Source organism: Citrus sinensis, chromosome 2 (genome assembly GCF_022201045.2).
Source record: "Citrus sinensis cultivar Valencia sweet orange chromosome 2, DVS_A1.0, whole genome shotgun sequence".
Classification (NCBI taxonomy): Eukaryota; Viridiplantae; Streptophyta; class Magnoliopsida; order Sapindales; family Rutaceae; genus Citrus; species Citrus sinensis.
The window spans coordinates 16,066,340-16,083,421 of NC_068557.1; positions in this window are offsets into that span (position 1 = coordinate 16,066,340).

Here is a 17,082-nt window from a genome sequence, read left to right on the forward strand (position 1 = left end):
AACTGTACATCATTCAATGTCATACTAGCATAATAAATAACATGGGGAATTCGATCAACTCTTTGTCCTAATACTGCTCCTACTGCATAATCAGATGCATCACACATGAGTTCAAATGGTAAGCTCCAGTTTGGGGGCTGAATGATGGGTGATGATGTCAACAATTGCTTTAATTTTTCAAAAGCCACAAGACATGAATCAGTAAAGATAAAAGGTACATCCTTAGCAAGTATATTGCATAAGGGTTTAGAAACTTTGCTAAAATTTTTAATGAAACGTCTATAGAAACCAGCATGCCCAAGGAAAGATCTTACTTCTCTGACTATTTTGGGTCGAGGAAGATTATAAATGAGATCCACCTTGGCTTTGTCAACCTCAATACCTTTGCTCGAAATGATGTGACCGAGAACAATACCTTGTTTTACCATAAAATGACACTTCTCCCAATTTAAGACCAAGTTCTTCTCGATACATCTCTATAGAACTAGCATTAGATGATGTAAACATTGATCAAACGAGTCACCAAAGACAGAAAAGTCATCCATAAAGACTTCAAGAAATCTTTCAACCATATCAGAAAAAATGCTCAACATGCATCGTTGAAATGTAGCAGGTGCATTACATAATCCAAATGGCATTCTCCTATTTGCAAATGTGCCAAAAGGGCAAGTGAAAGTAGTTTTCTCTTGATCTTTTGGTGCTATGGGAATCTGATTGTATCCTCAATAGCCATCTAGAAAGCAATAAAATTCATGGCCTGCTAATCTATTGAGCATTTGATCAATAAATAGTAAAGAAAAATGGTCTTTACGTGTGACAGAATTCAACTTTCTATAATCAATGCATACACGCCATCTTGTAGTCACTCTAGTGGGTATCAATTCATTATCGGCATTCGTAACTACTGTGACTCCTGACTTTTTGGGGACAACTTGTATAGGATTGACCCATGAACTATCAGAAATTGGGTAAATGATACATGCGTCTAATAGCTTAAGGACTTCATTTCTAACCACTTCTTTCATATTAGGATTTATCCGACGTTGCATTTCCCTAGTAGGTTTAGCATTTTCATCAAGGTGAATGTAATGCATGCAGTCTACTGGGTTTATACCTTTAATGTCTGCTATGGTCCATCCTAATGCTCTTTTGTGCTCTTTTAAAACATCCAACAACTTACCTTTTTGTTCGTCATTTAGGGATGATGAGATGATTATCGGTAGAGTACTTTCTTCTCCCAAAAATGCATATTCCAAAGTGTTGGGCAATGGTTTGAGCTCAAGTTTCGGTGGTGATTCTAATGATGGGATGAGTTTCTTTTCTGATGGTGCTAGTTGTTCAACTCTTGACTTCCATTTATTAGTGTCCATGGATGGTGCTGAGTCAAGAAGGGCGTTGACCTCATCGACCGATCTGTCAATAGCAAAATCTAAACCAAAGTGAGTTAAACATGTTTGTAAAGGATCATCACTAAGGTTTGAAACAAAAGTATTATCAACTAATGCTTCTATTAAATCCACATCAACGATTCCATCATCTGCATTGTGAGGTTGTTTGGCAATGTTGAAAATGTTAAGCTCCATAGTCATGTTGCCAAAGTCTGAACTGAAGAAGCAAGTTGTCCCACCATCTTCTCGAGGCTTGAAACTGATTGATCTTGTGAGTTGAAGCCTGCTCTCAACTCATTTCGTAGTCCATCAATGGTGCGGTTCTGTTGCTCAATCGTAGAGTGAGTAAGATTCTTGAGATTCTGGAATGAATCCTCCTATGGTCTGGGTTGAGAGTAGTTCTAGTTCTGATTGTATGGTCTAAATGGTGGCTGAGAGGCTTGAAGAACTTGAGGAATTTGTTGCATTGGTGGAGCTGGAGCTGCTGGTCCGTTCTGTTGGAATCTTTGAGACCATGAAAAATTGGGGTGGTCTCTCCATCCAGGGTTATATGTGTTAGAGTATGGGTTGTAATTTGATGGCTTTCTCATTACACCTATGGCATTGGCTTGATCTGAGTATGAGTCATGGTCATGTGGTTCTGTTGATTTAGCAGTCGATAACGATGCTATTTGTCGAGCAAGACCTTCAACCATCTCTTTGACTTCTTTGATTCTCGAAGTTGACTCGCCAATTTGAACCTCATTTACTCCCTTAATTCTTTTAGTATTTCTGAGTGATCGACTCCGTTGTTGGGAATTATCCGCTTGTCGCTGGAAAAATTCCCAATCTCTGATGCACTTTTTGACATTAGCTCCCCTCCACTTGTTGCCATTAGCCATTCTTGCACATTCGGCAATAATCCCTCCAAAAAGTATTGGCATTGGTGTCATTTCTCGTACCCATAATGTGGACACTTCAAGAGTAGCCCATTGAATCGCTCCCATGTTTCGAAAAATTGCTCATCTTTTCTCTGTGTAAACTCTAGAATTTCCCTGCGAATAGCATTAGTTTTATGCACTAGGAAATATTTATTCAAAAATTTAGTTATCATTTGTTCCCATGATGCAATGCTATTAGCAGGCAATGTATTAAGCCATGAACGAGCTTTATCCTTTAAAGAAAATGGGAATAGTCTAAGTTTTACATCATCATCTGAAAAATTCTCATATTTAAATGTTTGACAAATAGCATGAAAATCATTCAAATGATTATATGGGTCCTCATTTTCTAGGCCATAGAATGTGGGGAGACAATTTAGCACACTAGGTTTTAGTTCAAATCTCTTAGCAGCTACATTTGGATATCTTATGCATGATGTGCTCAAATTAGCTAAAAGACTGAAGTAGTCCTTAAATGGCCTCTCCTGTGGTGCTTGTAAATCCATTCCAAATTTATTTTTAACTTGTTTGTGTGTGCGAAGTGTTTTCTCAAGTTCAAGGTCTATAGGTTCAAGATTAAGTAATAATGACCTTCGACCAAGCATGCAAAACAAATAAAAAAAATAAAGATGGGAACAAAACAAATAAAAATAAAGAAGAGGGAGAAATTACGATACTAACCTGATTGCGCTATTACAACCTTACTATAAAAACACACAAAAAAAATACGTGAAATAAATTAACTAAAAAAATTAGTAAGATAAACAAAAATTACAAAGAAGAAAAAAAAATAACTTGAATATTAAATTACAGAATTTTAAAGAAGAGAAAAAGAAAAGAAATACTAACCTTTAAATGCAGATTCACTCTTTTTTTTCTTTTTTTAATAATAATAATAAATTACAAAAAACAATTAAAAGAAATTAATCACAAAAATTAATTCTACGAATTAAAATAACTTATCTCCCCGGCAACGGCGCCAAAAACTTCTTGTGCAAATTTTATTGAACTCGCAAGCGCACGAACCTATTGTAGAATAGATTAATGGTGACGAGTGTCGATCCCACGAGAAGGTGGATTTTAATTGTGTGTAGAATTAATTTTGTAAATGGGTGGTTGGATTTGAGGTGAAAAAGATTTGGATTATCCTAAAATTAGAATTTAAATGGCGAGAATAAATTGAATAGAAAATCTGTTAAATTGACGTACTTGGGTATCTGAATCCGTAACAACATGCACCATGGGCTAAATATTCCTTATTAATACCAATTAAATCATGAGGGGGGAATCCACACCTCATGAACCACACTCTAATCAATATGGTACTAAGGGCTTATCGTGCCAAATAATAATAACCTTGTACTAGAGAGCCGGTGTAACCAAGGCGGTATCTAGACAAGATTATTATTATTTATCGACGAGAAGTCAAAACATCCACGAAAACTATAGGAGAAGAGAAAATAAATTTACCAAATAAAGCCCATGACACATGTTGAGACTTCACCTTTAACCCAAGCCTGAAAGAAAATTAGCTACTCATAATTGAACTAGGGGCAAAATGAAAATTTATTAAAATACGTAGAAAATACAAGATGGAGAAGGAATTACAGAAAATTGATCCAAAAATGGATTCAGAGATATCAAATTAGGGGGGAGGCCCCCTTTTTATAGATACATGGAGTAAATCATAGCCATCGGATTAAAAACAGTTTGGACGCTCAGGATTGCACCACGTCATCAATCAACAGTACGCGGTTTGACCACATGGGTGAACAGTAACACGGTTTGACACGGCTTTGAACAGTAACGTGGTTTGGTTGAAAATAATCCTATAGAATGCATGTACCGTACGCGCAAGTTTTAGTCCACTAATATACTGCCACGTCACCATCAACAGTTCATAAGAATTTTAGACCAGCAGGATCATGACACCTCATCAGTCAATGCCACATCATCGGTCAATGCCACATCATCGATCCGTCTATGTGAACAGTGTCATGAACAGTAACGTAGACAGTACCATACATGTGAATAGTACTGTATATGTGAAAAGTGTCATTTTTCATTTTATGCTCCTCCTAAGGTTTTCAACCGTCCTGAGTTCAAAAGTGATGTCCGTTTTGCCATTTGATCTCTCGTTTATTGTGAAATGACTATGATGCCCCTAAAATACACAAAATACTTAATTAAAATAAAACACACATAATTAAATTATAAGAACCTTAAATACATAAAAGTAAGGGTTGTTAGTAAAACTTGAAATGTAAAATGACGATTTTCTCCTTTGTAAATATACATTTTCTAACACTCAACAATTTGAAAAGATAGAAAAACCAACATTGGTTATTTCAAAGTTTTTGGATGCAAATGTTTTATTTTGAACACAAAAGATAATATTGGTAAGTTTGATTCAAAATCTGATGTTAGTATCTTTCTCAGGTATTCAAACTTAAGCAAAGCTTATAGAGTTTATAACAAAAGAACTTTAGCTGTAGAAGAATCCATGCATGTTACATTTGATGAATCTAACCACTCATCTGTGGATAAAGGAGTTGTTAATGATGATGTAGATGGAGAGTTACAAGAAGAATCATCAAAAGATAAACAAGAGATTGCACCACAAGAAAATCAAGAGGATAGACAAGAAGAGCAAACAAATATGAAGGAACAAGAAGGTATTTCTCAAACACTCCCCGAGGAGTGGAGGTATGTTTCTTCTCATCCTAAGGATTTAATTTTAGGAGATCCTTCAAAAGGTGTAACCACTAGATCATTATTAGAAATACTTGTGAGCATGCTGCATTTATTTCTCAAATTGAACCGAAATCCTTTGCGGATGCGGAAAATGATGAAGCTTGGATTATGGTAATGCAAGAGGAGTTGAATCAATTTGAGAGAAACGATGTGTGAGAATTAGTTCTTAAACCAGAACATCAATCCGTCATAGGTACTAAGTGGGTATTTAGAAATAAGACGGATGAATCCGGTGTGGTTATAAGGAATAAAAGTAAATTAGTAGCCCAAGTTACAACCAAAAATAGGGAATTAATTTTGATAAAACATTTGCACCCGTAGCTAGATTAGAATCCATTAGGATGCTAATTACCATTTGCATTTTATACAGATTTTATTTTATTTCAAATGGATATCAAAAGTGCTTTCTTAAATGAGTATATTATGGAAGAAGTGTATGTGAAACAACCCCTTGATTTTGAAAACGAAAAATTTTCAAATCATATCTATAAATTTCAAAAGCATTGTATGGATTAAAGCAAGCACCTAGAGCATGGTATGATAGACTTAGAAATGTTTTATTGGATAATGGTTTTTCAATGGGAAAAGTGGATACTACACTCTTTGTAAAACATAAGAATCAAGTTATACTTGTTGTACAAATTTATGTTGATGATATTATTATTGGTTCTAGTAATGAGTCTTTGTGCAAGGAGTTTTCATCTTGTATGAGTAAGGAATTCGAAATGAGTATGAAGGGAGAGTTGAAGTACTTCCTTGGACTGCAAATAAAACAAAATGAGGAAGGAATTTTCATAAATTAAGCCAAATATGTGAAAGATTTACTCAAGAGATTTGGCATTTATGACTCGAAGACCAAAAGTACTCCAATGAGCACAACAACCAAGCTTGACAAAGATTAAAAAGGCAAAGAAGTAGATATCAAAATATATTGAGGTATGATCAGATCCTTACTTTACTTAACTGTAAGTAGACCTGATATCATATTTAGTGTATGTTTGTGTGCAAGATTTCTATCATGTCCCAAGGAATCTCATTTGCTTGCTATAAAAAGAATTTTCCGTTATCTAAGTGGAACTATAGATCTTGGCCTTTGGTATCGTAGAGGAACTCTTATAGACTTAACATGTTATTCGGATGCAGATTTTACTGGCTACAAAGTCGATAGGAAAAGTACTAGTGGAACTTGCCATTTACTAGGTTATTCATTTGTTTCATGGTTTAGTAAGAAACAAAATTCTGTTGCACTTTTAACCACCAAGCCTGAATATATCGCTATAGGAAGTTATTGTGCACAAGCTCTCTGGATGAAATAAACACTTAGGGATTATGGCATTAATCTTGAACAAATTCCTATTAAATGTGATAATACTAGTGCTATAAATCTTTCAAAGAATCCCATTCAACACTCTAGAACCAAGCATATAGAAATAAGATATCATTTTTTGAGAGATCATGTTCAAAAGAGAGATATTGCATTAGAGTTTATTTCTACAAAAAAATAACTTGACGATATTTTTACAAAACCTCTTGGCGAAGAACAATTTTTAAAAATTCAACATGAACTTAGGATGATGAAATTTTCACATTAACATCTTTATTCATGTTATTGAATCTATTGATTGATGATTTTATGATTTTGTGATATTTGTGAAATGCTTATGTATGAATAACTCTTAAAACATTTTTGGATCAATTAAATGATCTTAGAATGTATTATTTGTTGACCAAATATCAAATGTGCGAAATTATAGATGAAATAAATGGATAACTATTTTTTCAATAAATAGTGTACCGTTTAATTCTAGAAACTAGGATATGATGGTTGTCAGTTACTCCTTTACCATTTGATGCAAACGGTAAACCATTTAAAAACAGAGAACTCACTGGATTTTACCCCTTAACTATTAAGGACTAACCTTTAACCGTTCCCCGTTAAGTGCTCTTTGGACTTTATGCCTTCATCGTTTACAGAAAATGATTTGCCGTTTTCGTGCAATATAAAAATGTTCCAAGGGCTTCTTCTTCTTCTTCTTCACTTACCCGTTTACCGTTTACACCATTGACGAAGCAGCTGAAGCTTTCTCTTCCTTCAATCTCTCATTTTTCTCCCTTCACTTGCCAAATCAAGCCTATAAAATCATTTCTAATTATCATTAGAACCTGTTTACCGATTCAAAAACTCAAATCGAGCCTAAAATTCAAAAATCCTAAATTCAAACCCTAAGGGCAGCCGAACAGTTGTCACAATTTTTAATAGGATTTTTGCCTTTCTTCGACCAAATTGAGCCTCAATTTTACTTCATCTACTCATTCTTAACCTAATAATTGGTTCATTTTCTTCAAAACTCATCTTCCTCAAATTCCCTCATTTTCTCTATTTTTCACCATGGCTAAGTCGTCTCAGAGAACTCGGAGGAGGAAAGTAGTTCCTCCTAGGATTCCTATACCTCTGCGAGAACCCTCTGAATTCGAAAGAATTCACTTTCTTACAAATGAGTTAACCAAGCGTTTCGAGGATTGTTTCATAAGCCGACAGGTACTTGACTCTTTTTATGTGGATATTGAAGATTTTAAAGAGTTAATTGTTTGTGGTAGAAGTGTTAGAAATATGCTATGTCCTAAGGAGTCTGCTATAGATTTTGATGACAGTTTATCCTAATCTAGTCTGAGTTTTCTATTCAAATATGGAACTTTCAGAAACTCGGTTAGATAAGATTATTACTCATGTTGGGGGTGTTCCTATTGAATTTGACGTTGAGCTCTTGAACAATATTCTAGGGATTTCTAATTATGGACATAGGATTTATACATCTAAGAAAGCCCTCTCATTTAGTAACTTTGCTCATCATCTCGGTGTCCGAAATATTTATCGTCGTCGAGACTTGACTAATGACATTTGTAATTCATATTTTCGGTCTCAATTGTTACCTCTCTAAGTTTGTATCCTTCATACTATTTTACATCATATCATTACACCTAGGAAGGGTCATTCGAATGAGGTCACACAGTTGGATGTTGGGTTGTTAGATAGTCTCATTATAGGGCGTCCTATTAACTGTGTGTATGTCATTATGCACCATATGCTGACTACTCGTACGATTAACCACCGTTTGCTTCCTTATGGTACTATCATTTCTAAGATATTGCGATACTTTCAAGTGCCTCTACGGGATGCTGTATATAAGGAAACAAGATGGATTGGTCCGGAAGCCATGAGTAGTATTGAATTTTCTAGAAAGAATGACCAATGGATCAAGACTAAAAGCTCCAAAAACTGGGATACCTTAATTGCTCCAGATGATGATTAGATGCTTAATGATGTTTATACCCTCGATCAGCTTCCCGATTTTAGATTAAGAGCTCATCCTCCATTTTCTCGTCGTCGCTTTGTTCCCCAGCATCTAGTTGATTCTAATACTGAGGAGCGTGAGATGGACATTGATATTCCCTCCACTTCCGAGCCGTCTTTAGCTCCCGAGTAGCCTACTACTCCCGAGCTGTCTTTTGTTCCTAAGCAGCCTCCCACTTCTGACAAGCCCCCAGCATCAGACACTTTACAGCAGTTAATTGTGATGTTCGCAGACTTTCTGAGTGGTGTTGAGCGTTAGAAAATATATATTTATAAAGGAGAAAATCGTCATTTTACATTTAAAGTCTTACTAATGTTGTGCAAATTTTATTGAACTCGCAAGCGCACGAATCTATTGTAGAATAGACTAATGGTGACGACTGTCGATCCCACGAGGAGGTAGATTTTAATTGTGTGTAGAATTAATTTTGTAAATGGGTGGTTGGATTTGTGGTGAAAATGATTTGGATTATCCTAAAATTAGAATTTAAATGGCGAGAATAAATTGAATAGAAAATCTATTAAATTGACGTACTTGGGTATCTGAATCCGTATCAACATGCACCATGGGCTAAATATTCTTTATTAATACCAATTAAATCATGAGGGGGGAATCTACACCTCATGAACCACACTCTAATCAATATGGTGCTAAGAGCTTGTCGTGCCAAATAATAATAACCTTGTACTAGAGAGCCGGTGTAACCAAGGCGGTATCTAGACAAGATTATTATTATTTGTCGACGAGAAGTCAAAACATCCACAAAAACTAGAGGGGAAGAGAAAATAAATTTACTAAATAAAGTCCATGACACATGTTGAGACTTCATCTTCAACCCAAACTTGAAAGAACATTAGCTACTCATAATTGAACTAGGGGTAAAATGAAAATTTATTAAAATACGTAGAAAATACAAGATGAAATAGGAATTACAGAAAATAGATCCTAAAAAAAATAGATTCAAATATATCAAAGTAGGGGGGGAGGCTTCCTTTTTATAGATACATGGAGTAAATCATGGCCATCAGATTAAAAACAGTTTGGACGCTCAGGATTGCGCCACGTCATCAGTCAATAGTACGTGGTTTGACCACGTGGATGAACAGTAACACGGTTTGACCCAGGTTGAACAATGACGCGGTTTGGTTGAAAATAATCCTGTGTGATACATGTACCGTACGCGAGATTTTTGGTCCACTAATATGCTGCCACGTCACCATCAACAGTACATAAGAATTTTAGTCCAACAGGATCGTGACACCTCATCAGTCAATGCCACATCATCGGTCAATGCCACGTCATCGATTTGTGTATGTGAACAGTGTCGTGAACAGTAACATAGATAGTATCGTACACGTGAATAGTACCATACATGTGAACATTGCCATTTTTCCTTTTATGCTCCTCTTATGGTTTTCAACCGTCCTGAGTTAAAAAGTGATGTCCGTTTTGCCATCTGATCTCTCGTTTATTTTGAAATGACTATGATGCCCCTAAAATACATAAAATACTTAATTAAAATAAAACACACGGAATTAAATCAAAAGAAAGTTAAATACATAAAAGTAAGGGTCTTAGTAAAACTTAAAGTGTAAAATGACGATTTTCTCCTTTATAAATATACATTTTCTAACACTCAACACACCCCCCAACCAGCTTATTGCTAGTCCCTAGCAAATAAAGCGAAAACAAAATTTAAATCCAAAATAATATTTTTTTTTAACACTCATGTTTATTCAATTAGAATAATGATAGTAATCAAATAAAAGTATAAGCATTATCTCAAGTCTAAAGAAACATCACACCCACATCAACCATCCACATTAATCAGCCTAGTAGACTTTGTCATAACTACCTTCAAGAATGACATGTCAAACCCCAAAATCTCACTGGAAGTAGTGATACTCTCACAAAGAAATTAAACCCAATAAAAATAGCCACTCCAATGAATGGTAATTGAGAGAAAAATAATAATAAAAAAATGATATCACATGTTCTCACCAAGATGAAAGAAATATGCCCTCAGCTTAGAAATAATACGATCTTAAGTCAAACAAAAATGTTAGTCAACCCACTTTATTTATCTTTTTTTTTCTTTTTTTATTATGCATCACTACATCTTTTTAGCCCATATAACTAGCTTCTACTTCAGACTATAGTTCCCTAAAATCAAGGACTTTTATTAGGACGTAACGTAGGCTAGGGACATGGTTAACAAAGAAGGGAAATAAGGAAAACAAAGTGTATATTTGAGAAAAATACAGAGTAATTTTTTTTTTTTGGAAGTTGCAAGGTGGATTTCACCTATTATTGTTATTTTTTTTCTTTTTTTTATGAAACAATTTTTTTTTTTTTTTGCTTCTGCTTGGCACAACGTCACTGAACAAAATAATTATTTATATTTTTCTCAAACATAAATAGGTGATAGAACTTATAAGACATCGGGTAATACTCCAAATCGGAGTGGGTCAAGATGATAAGTTTAACAAATAAAAGACTTTTTTTTCTTTTTTTTTAAAAAGGCTCAAAATGGTTAACTATGGATATTTCACAAAAGGGATGGCTAGAAAGGCGCAAACGGATCAAAAATGGCATTTCCATCGTCTTTTAGGGCTCTAAATAACCTTCCATATCTACTAGTTAGATGGGTCTCCAAATGTAGCAACAACATTATTTTTTCTATTTTTTTTAAGGGTTAACTCAAAAGAAATCTAGAGATCGTGTATACAATAATAAACTGCTAAGTTGTATAAAGAATGGGCAAAAGAGTTACTCTCCAAGAAAAATGATAGGCTTAAAAACTCAATTGGCACTTATTTCTGACATGTTCATTCCTTCAAGCAACTCATATTTGTCTCCGACATCAACATGTAAAGTAGCAAACATAGTGTAACATCACTTAAGACCAAAGATAATACAAATACTAAAATTTGAAATTAATCATGTCATCCAATATTAAAACAAATCACACAAATTTTTTTTTTCAAACAACATCCTACCCCCCAACCTATTCTAAACGTGAAAGGAAACTATGCATGCAGAAATGTGAAAATAATGTAGAAAAACTAATTAGAAAAGTTACACTTAAAAAGAAAATGGTTTTTTTTTTGTTTTTGTTTTTTTTAAACGATGAAGATGCGTTTCTAGAGGCACTACACTCCATATTCAGCCATCTTTGACTCAAAAATTTAAAATGTATATTTATAAAAGAGAAAGAGAAAGAAAACAGTTTTTTTTTTAAACGATGAAGATGCGTTTTTAGAGTCTTTACACTCCATATTCAGCCATCTTCAACACAAAAAGTTAGCAACAGTTAGTTTCTACAACAAAAAATCAGTAAAAACTTAACCAAGATTCCATAATTGTCAACTATTCCCTCCCCCCAACTAGAACGAAACATTGTCCTCAATGTTTTAAAGGAAAGAAGTAGAGTTTAGAAGACATCACTTGGGTGATGCAACACAGAAGAAAATATTTACAGGCAGAGAGTTAAATCTAATTTGTACTTCTTACCGCGGCTATTGTTACCATCACTATTTGGACGCTCCAACACAAAGGTCCAGGGGTCTGGCTCCGGTTGATAAGCTTGTAACAGATCAAGTAGCTCATTAGTAGTGTGAGCACAAAAGAAAAGCTTTTTCGCATTGGAAGGAATGAAATAGTTTTTATTGGATGGTTAAGAAATGCGATGAAGCCATCATAAAAGTTATTGACATTTAACAAACCGATGGGTTTCTGGTGAATGTGCAGATGGCCCCAAGATGCTAGTGTGATAAGTGCCTCTAGTGTTGCAAGATCTCCTGGAAAGAAAATAAAAGCATCAGCATGATTAAGCATTTCAGTTATTTTTTCTTGCATACCTGAGACGACTAACTCTTCTCCAGTCAGTGAGTCAGACAAACTGCCCAAAGGTTTTAGGACTCTTGGGATGATGCCTAACACGTGGCTTCCTTTGACAAAAGCAGTTTCTGAGACCAATTTTGATAACCCTCGGTTACCTCCTCCATACACCAAGTGTAATTTTCTCTCTGCTATGCTTTGACCAAGATCTACGGCTGCCTCAACGAACTCTTTATGTTTGCCATAGTTAAATCCAGAAAGCACACAAATGTTCTTGAATTGTTTATTGGAAGTAGCTGCCATTGGAAAATTTCTCAAAAATAATTTGTAAGTGCTTAACAAAAAGTCTTATTTAAGAATCTTGGTGACAATGGATCACAACTGTGTATGAGGTGGCATGTCAGTGTCAAATAACGCGTAAAGCACATGGCTAGCGAGTCAAAAAGAAAACAGTAAAAAGAAAAAGAAACAATGATAAAATAAAATTATTAAAGACAATAATGCAAATGATAAAACAACAGTGAAATAAAATAACAGTGAAGTAAAAGGATATTTACAGGTAGTTGCGACTGTGGCTCACATCTTCCTCTGGTTTTACGTTTAGAAATTGCTTGAACACCCTCTATGGGTCGAGGATGGGCTTTCCATCCAGTTTTCTTATAAATTGGCAAACAAGGTCATTTATAGTCAGATTCCCGAGACTTTATCATGCATTCTCTTTCTGGAATAATGGCCATAGCTGGAGAATCGCTCCTTGCACATATCCACTGGGATGCGTTTCAAGAGATAGAAGGATATCATCCAATGACTCCTTATTCAAGTCATTCCTAATGAATTGAATGTTATCTTCCTTGTTATCAGACACCATTCCTAAAGAACATGGGTTTTTATCGCAGCTCATTCTGGCACACTTATGACAAGCAACAGAAATTCTTCGAGCTCGTCGTTTTCTTGCATAATTTCCTTTACCACAACTAGGCATGTATGCAATAAATTTTGGAGGTAACTCATCTGCCAATCGTACTTTAGCCTCGATTAACCAACAAATGTCAGCAGGTATGTTATTCCTCATGTGCAATCGCATGCGTTCGGACCGGACTTTATAGATTGTAAGGAGGGCATTATGGGAAAGTGAAGGGAATCGCTTGTGAAGCTTTGATAGAATCTCATTTCTGTCCATACCTTCGCCTCAAAATATCAGTTATTATGGGAAACTGAAGTAACCGACTTGATTGTCACAGAGTACCGTTATCCGCCACTTCACCAGGGTAACAAACTAAATCACACAAACAGAAAAACAAATTAAAACACACAAAGAAAATTAAAATCGTCCTCTTATTGAATTTACCTCAAGCTCCAACTGGATGTCGTAAACACTTCTCTCAATGTCTCTGAGTTGGCTTTCTAAACCCTCAACATAGGATACTAACTCTGGTGGTTGCAGAGCCCAAATACGATGTGTTTTACAAAATCGAATCTGCCTTTTGAGATGAGATTTTACACGTTGAAGTGGTTTAAGAATGTTCAGGAGGAACGGTTTAAGTATGGTACTCATGATTAACAATGATAAGAAAAAAAAACTTAATGGTTAAACAAATACACTTATGCAAAAATAATTTCAATTAGCAAAAGAATAATAAAAAGAAAGAAAAAAAATCAAATCACCAAAAAGAAAAGAAAAGAAAAAAAATCAATTCAAATCTGGTGGGTCACTCAAATTTATTTCGATGTTCTCTCCATGTGGTTGGTACTCTAGATATGACTTTAATCTTTGACCATTAACTTTAAACGTGACACCATTCTTTGGGTCATTAATTTCAATTGCCCCATGTGGAAAAATAGTATGAACAATAAAGGGACCAAAGCATCGAGAGTGTAACTTACCTGGGAATAGGTGCAAGCGAGAATTGAATAAAAGCACTTTCTGACCTGGAGTGAACGATTTTATCATAATTTGCTTGTCATGGAAGACTTTCATTCGTTGCTTGTAAATCTTGGCATTTTCGTATGCATCATTGCGAATTTCTTCAAGTTCTCCTAGCGGTAATCTTCTTTCTGAGTTGGCTTGTTGCATGTCAAAGTTGAATTTCTTGATAGCCCAACATGGACGATGCTCGAGTTCCACAGGTAGGTGGCATGCTTATCCATACACTAGTCTGTAGGGTGACATCCCAATCGGGGTCTTGAAAGCTGTTCTATATACCCATAATGCATCATCAAGTCTTAATGACCAATCTTTTATGTCCGGCCTCACCGTCTTTTCTAATATGTGCTTTATTTCTCGATTGGAGATCTCAACTTGGCCACTGGTTTGCGGATGATATGGGGTTGCCATTTTGTGAGTGATTGAATACTTTGTCAAAAGAGCTTTGAATGCTTTGTTACAAAAGTGGGCACCACCATCACTGATTATTGCTCGAGGGAATCCAAAGCGTGAAACAATGTTGCTTTTCAAAAATCCTATCCCCACATTGTGATCATTGGTTCTACATGGAATTGCTTCTACCCATTTCGATACATAGTCAACAGCAACAAATATGTAATGATGGCCAAAAGAAGGGGGAAAAGGACCCATGAAGTCGATACCCCATACATAAAAAATCTCAACCACTAAAATTGGATTTAGTGGCATCATGTTCCTTCGTGTAATGCTCCCCATTCGTTGGCACCTATCACATGAAGAACAGAAAGTGTAAGCGTCTCGAAATATAGTTGACCAATAGAAACCACATTATAAAACTTTAGTCACTGTTTTCTTAGCGATGAAATGGCCTCCACAAGCTTGTTCATGGCAGAATGAAAGGATATTCTGAATTTCACTTTCTGGGACACATCGTCTAACAATTTGATCTACACAATACTTGAACAAATACGGGTCATCCCAAAAGAAATTCTTTATTTCCGTAAAAAATTTGGCCTTGTCTTTCTTGGTCCAATGCTCTAGAAGTTGACCTGCAACGAGATAGTTAACAATATCAGCATACTACGGTAATACTTCCACACTCATCAATTGTTCATCTGGAAATGACTCATTCAATGTTAATGGCTCTGTAATTGTTTCAAAATGGAGACGAGAGAGATGGTCTGCCACAACATTTTCTGTGTCTTTCTTATCTTTAAATTCCAAGTTGAATTCCTACAAAAGTAACACCCAACGAATTAGTCTAGCTTTTGCATCTTTTTTTGTGAGAAGATATTTAAGAGCAGCATGATCTATGAACACAATTATTTTACAACCAATGAGATAAGATCGAAATTTTTTCAATGCAAACACTACTGCTAGCATTTCTTTTTCAGTAGTTGAATAGTTCAACTGTGCATCATTCAATGTCATACTAGCATAATAAATAACATGGGGAATTCGATCAACTCTTTATCTTAATACTACTCCTACTGCATAATCAAATGCATCACACATGAGTTCAAATGGTAAGCTCTAGTTTGGGGCTTGAATGATGGGTGATGATGTCAACAATTGCTTTAATTTTTCAAAATTCACAAGACATGAATTATTAAAGATAAAAGGTACATCCTTAGCAAGTAAATTGCATAAGGGTCTAGAAACTTTGCTAAAATCTTTAATGAAACGTCTATAGAAACCAGCATGCCCAAAGAAAGATCTTATTTCTCTGACTATTTTGGGTGGAGGAAGATTAGAAATGAGATCCACCTTGGCTTTGTCAACCTCAATACATTTGCTCGAAATGATGTGACTGAGAACAATACCATGTTTTACCATAAAATGGCACTTCTCCCAATTTAAGACTAAGTTCTTTTCGATACATCTCTATAGAACTAGTGTTAGATGATGTAAACATTGATCAAACGAGTCACCAAAAACAGAAAAGCCATCTATAAACACTGTAAGGAATCGTTCAACCATATCAGAAAAAATGCTTAACATGCATCATTGAAATGTAGCAGGCATATTACATAATCCAAATGGCATCCTCCTATATGCAAAAGTGCCAAAAGGGCAAGTGAAAGTGGTTTTCTCTTGATCTTTTGGTGCTATGGGAATCTGATTATATCCTGAGTAGCCATCTAGAAAGCAATACAATTCATGGCCTGCTAATCTATCAAGCATTTGATCAATAAATGGTAAAGAAAAATGGTCTTTACATCTGACAGAATTCAACTTTCTATAATCAATGCATACACGTCATTTTGTAGTTACTCTAGTTGGTATCAATTCATTATCAGCATTGGTAACTACTGTGACTCCTGACTTTTTAGGGACAACTTGTACAGGACTGACCCATGAACTATCAGAAATTGGGTAAATGATATCTGCATCTAATAGCTTAAGGACTTCAATTCTAACAACTTCTTTCATATTAGGATTTAACCGACGTTGCATTTCCCTAGTAGATTTAGCATTTTCATCGAGGTGAATGTAATGCATGCAGTCTATTGGGTTTATACCTTTGATGTCTACTATGGTCCATCCCAATGCTCCTTTGTACTCTTTTAAAACATCCAACAACTTACCTTTTTATTCGTCATTTAGGGATGATGAGATGATTACCGGTAGAGTACTTTCTTCTCCCAAAAATGCATATTCCAAAGTGTTGGGTAATGATTTGAGTTCGAGTTTTGGTGGTGATTCTGGTGATGGGATGAGTTTCTTTTCTGACGGTGCTAGTTGTTCAACTCTTGACTTCCATTTATTAGTGTCCATGGATGGTGCCGAGTCAAGTAGGGCGTTGACCTCATCGACCGATATGTCAATATCAAAATCCAAACCAAAGTGAGTTAAACATATTTGTAAAGGATCATCACTAAGGTTTGAAACAAAAGTATTATCAACTAATGCTTCTATTAAAT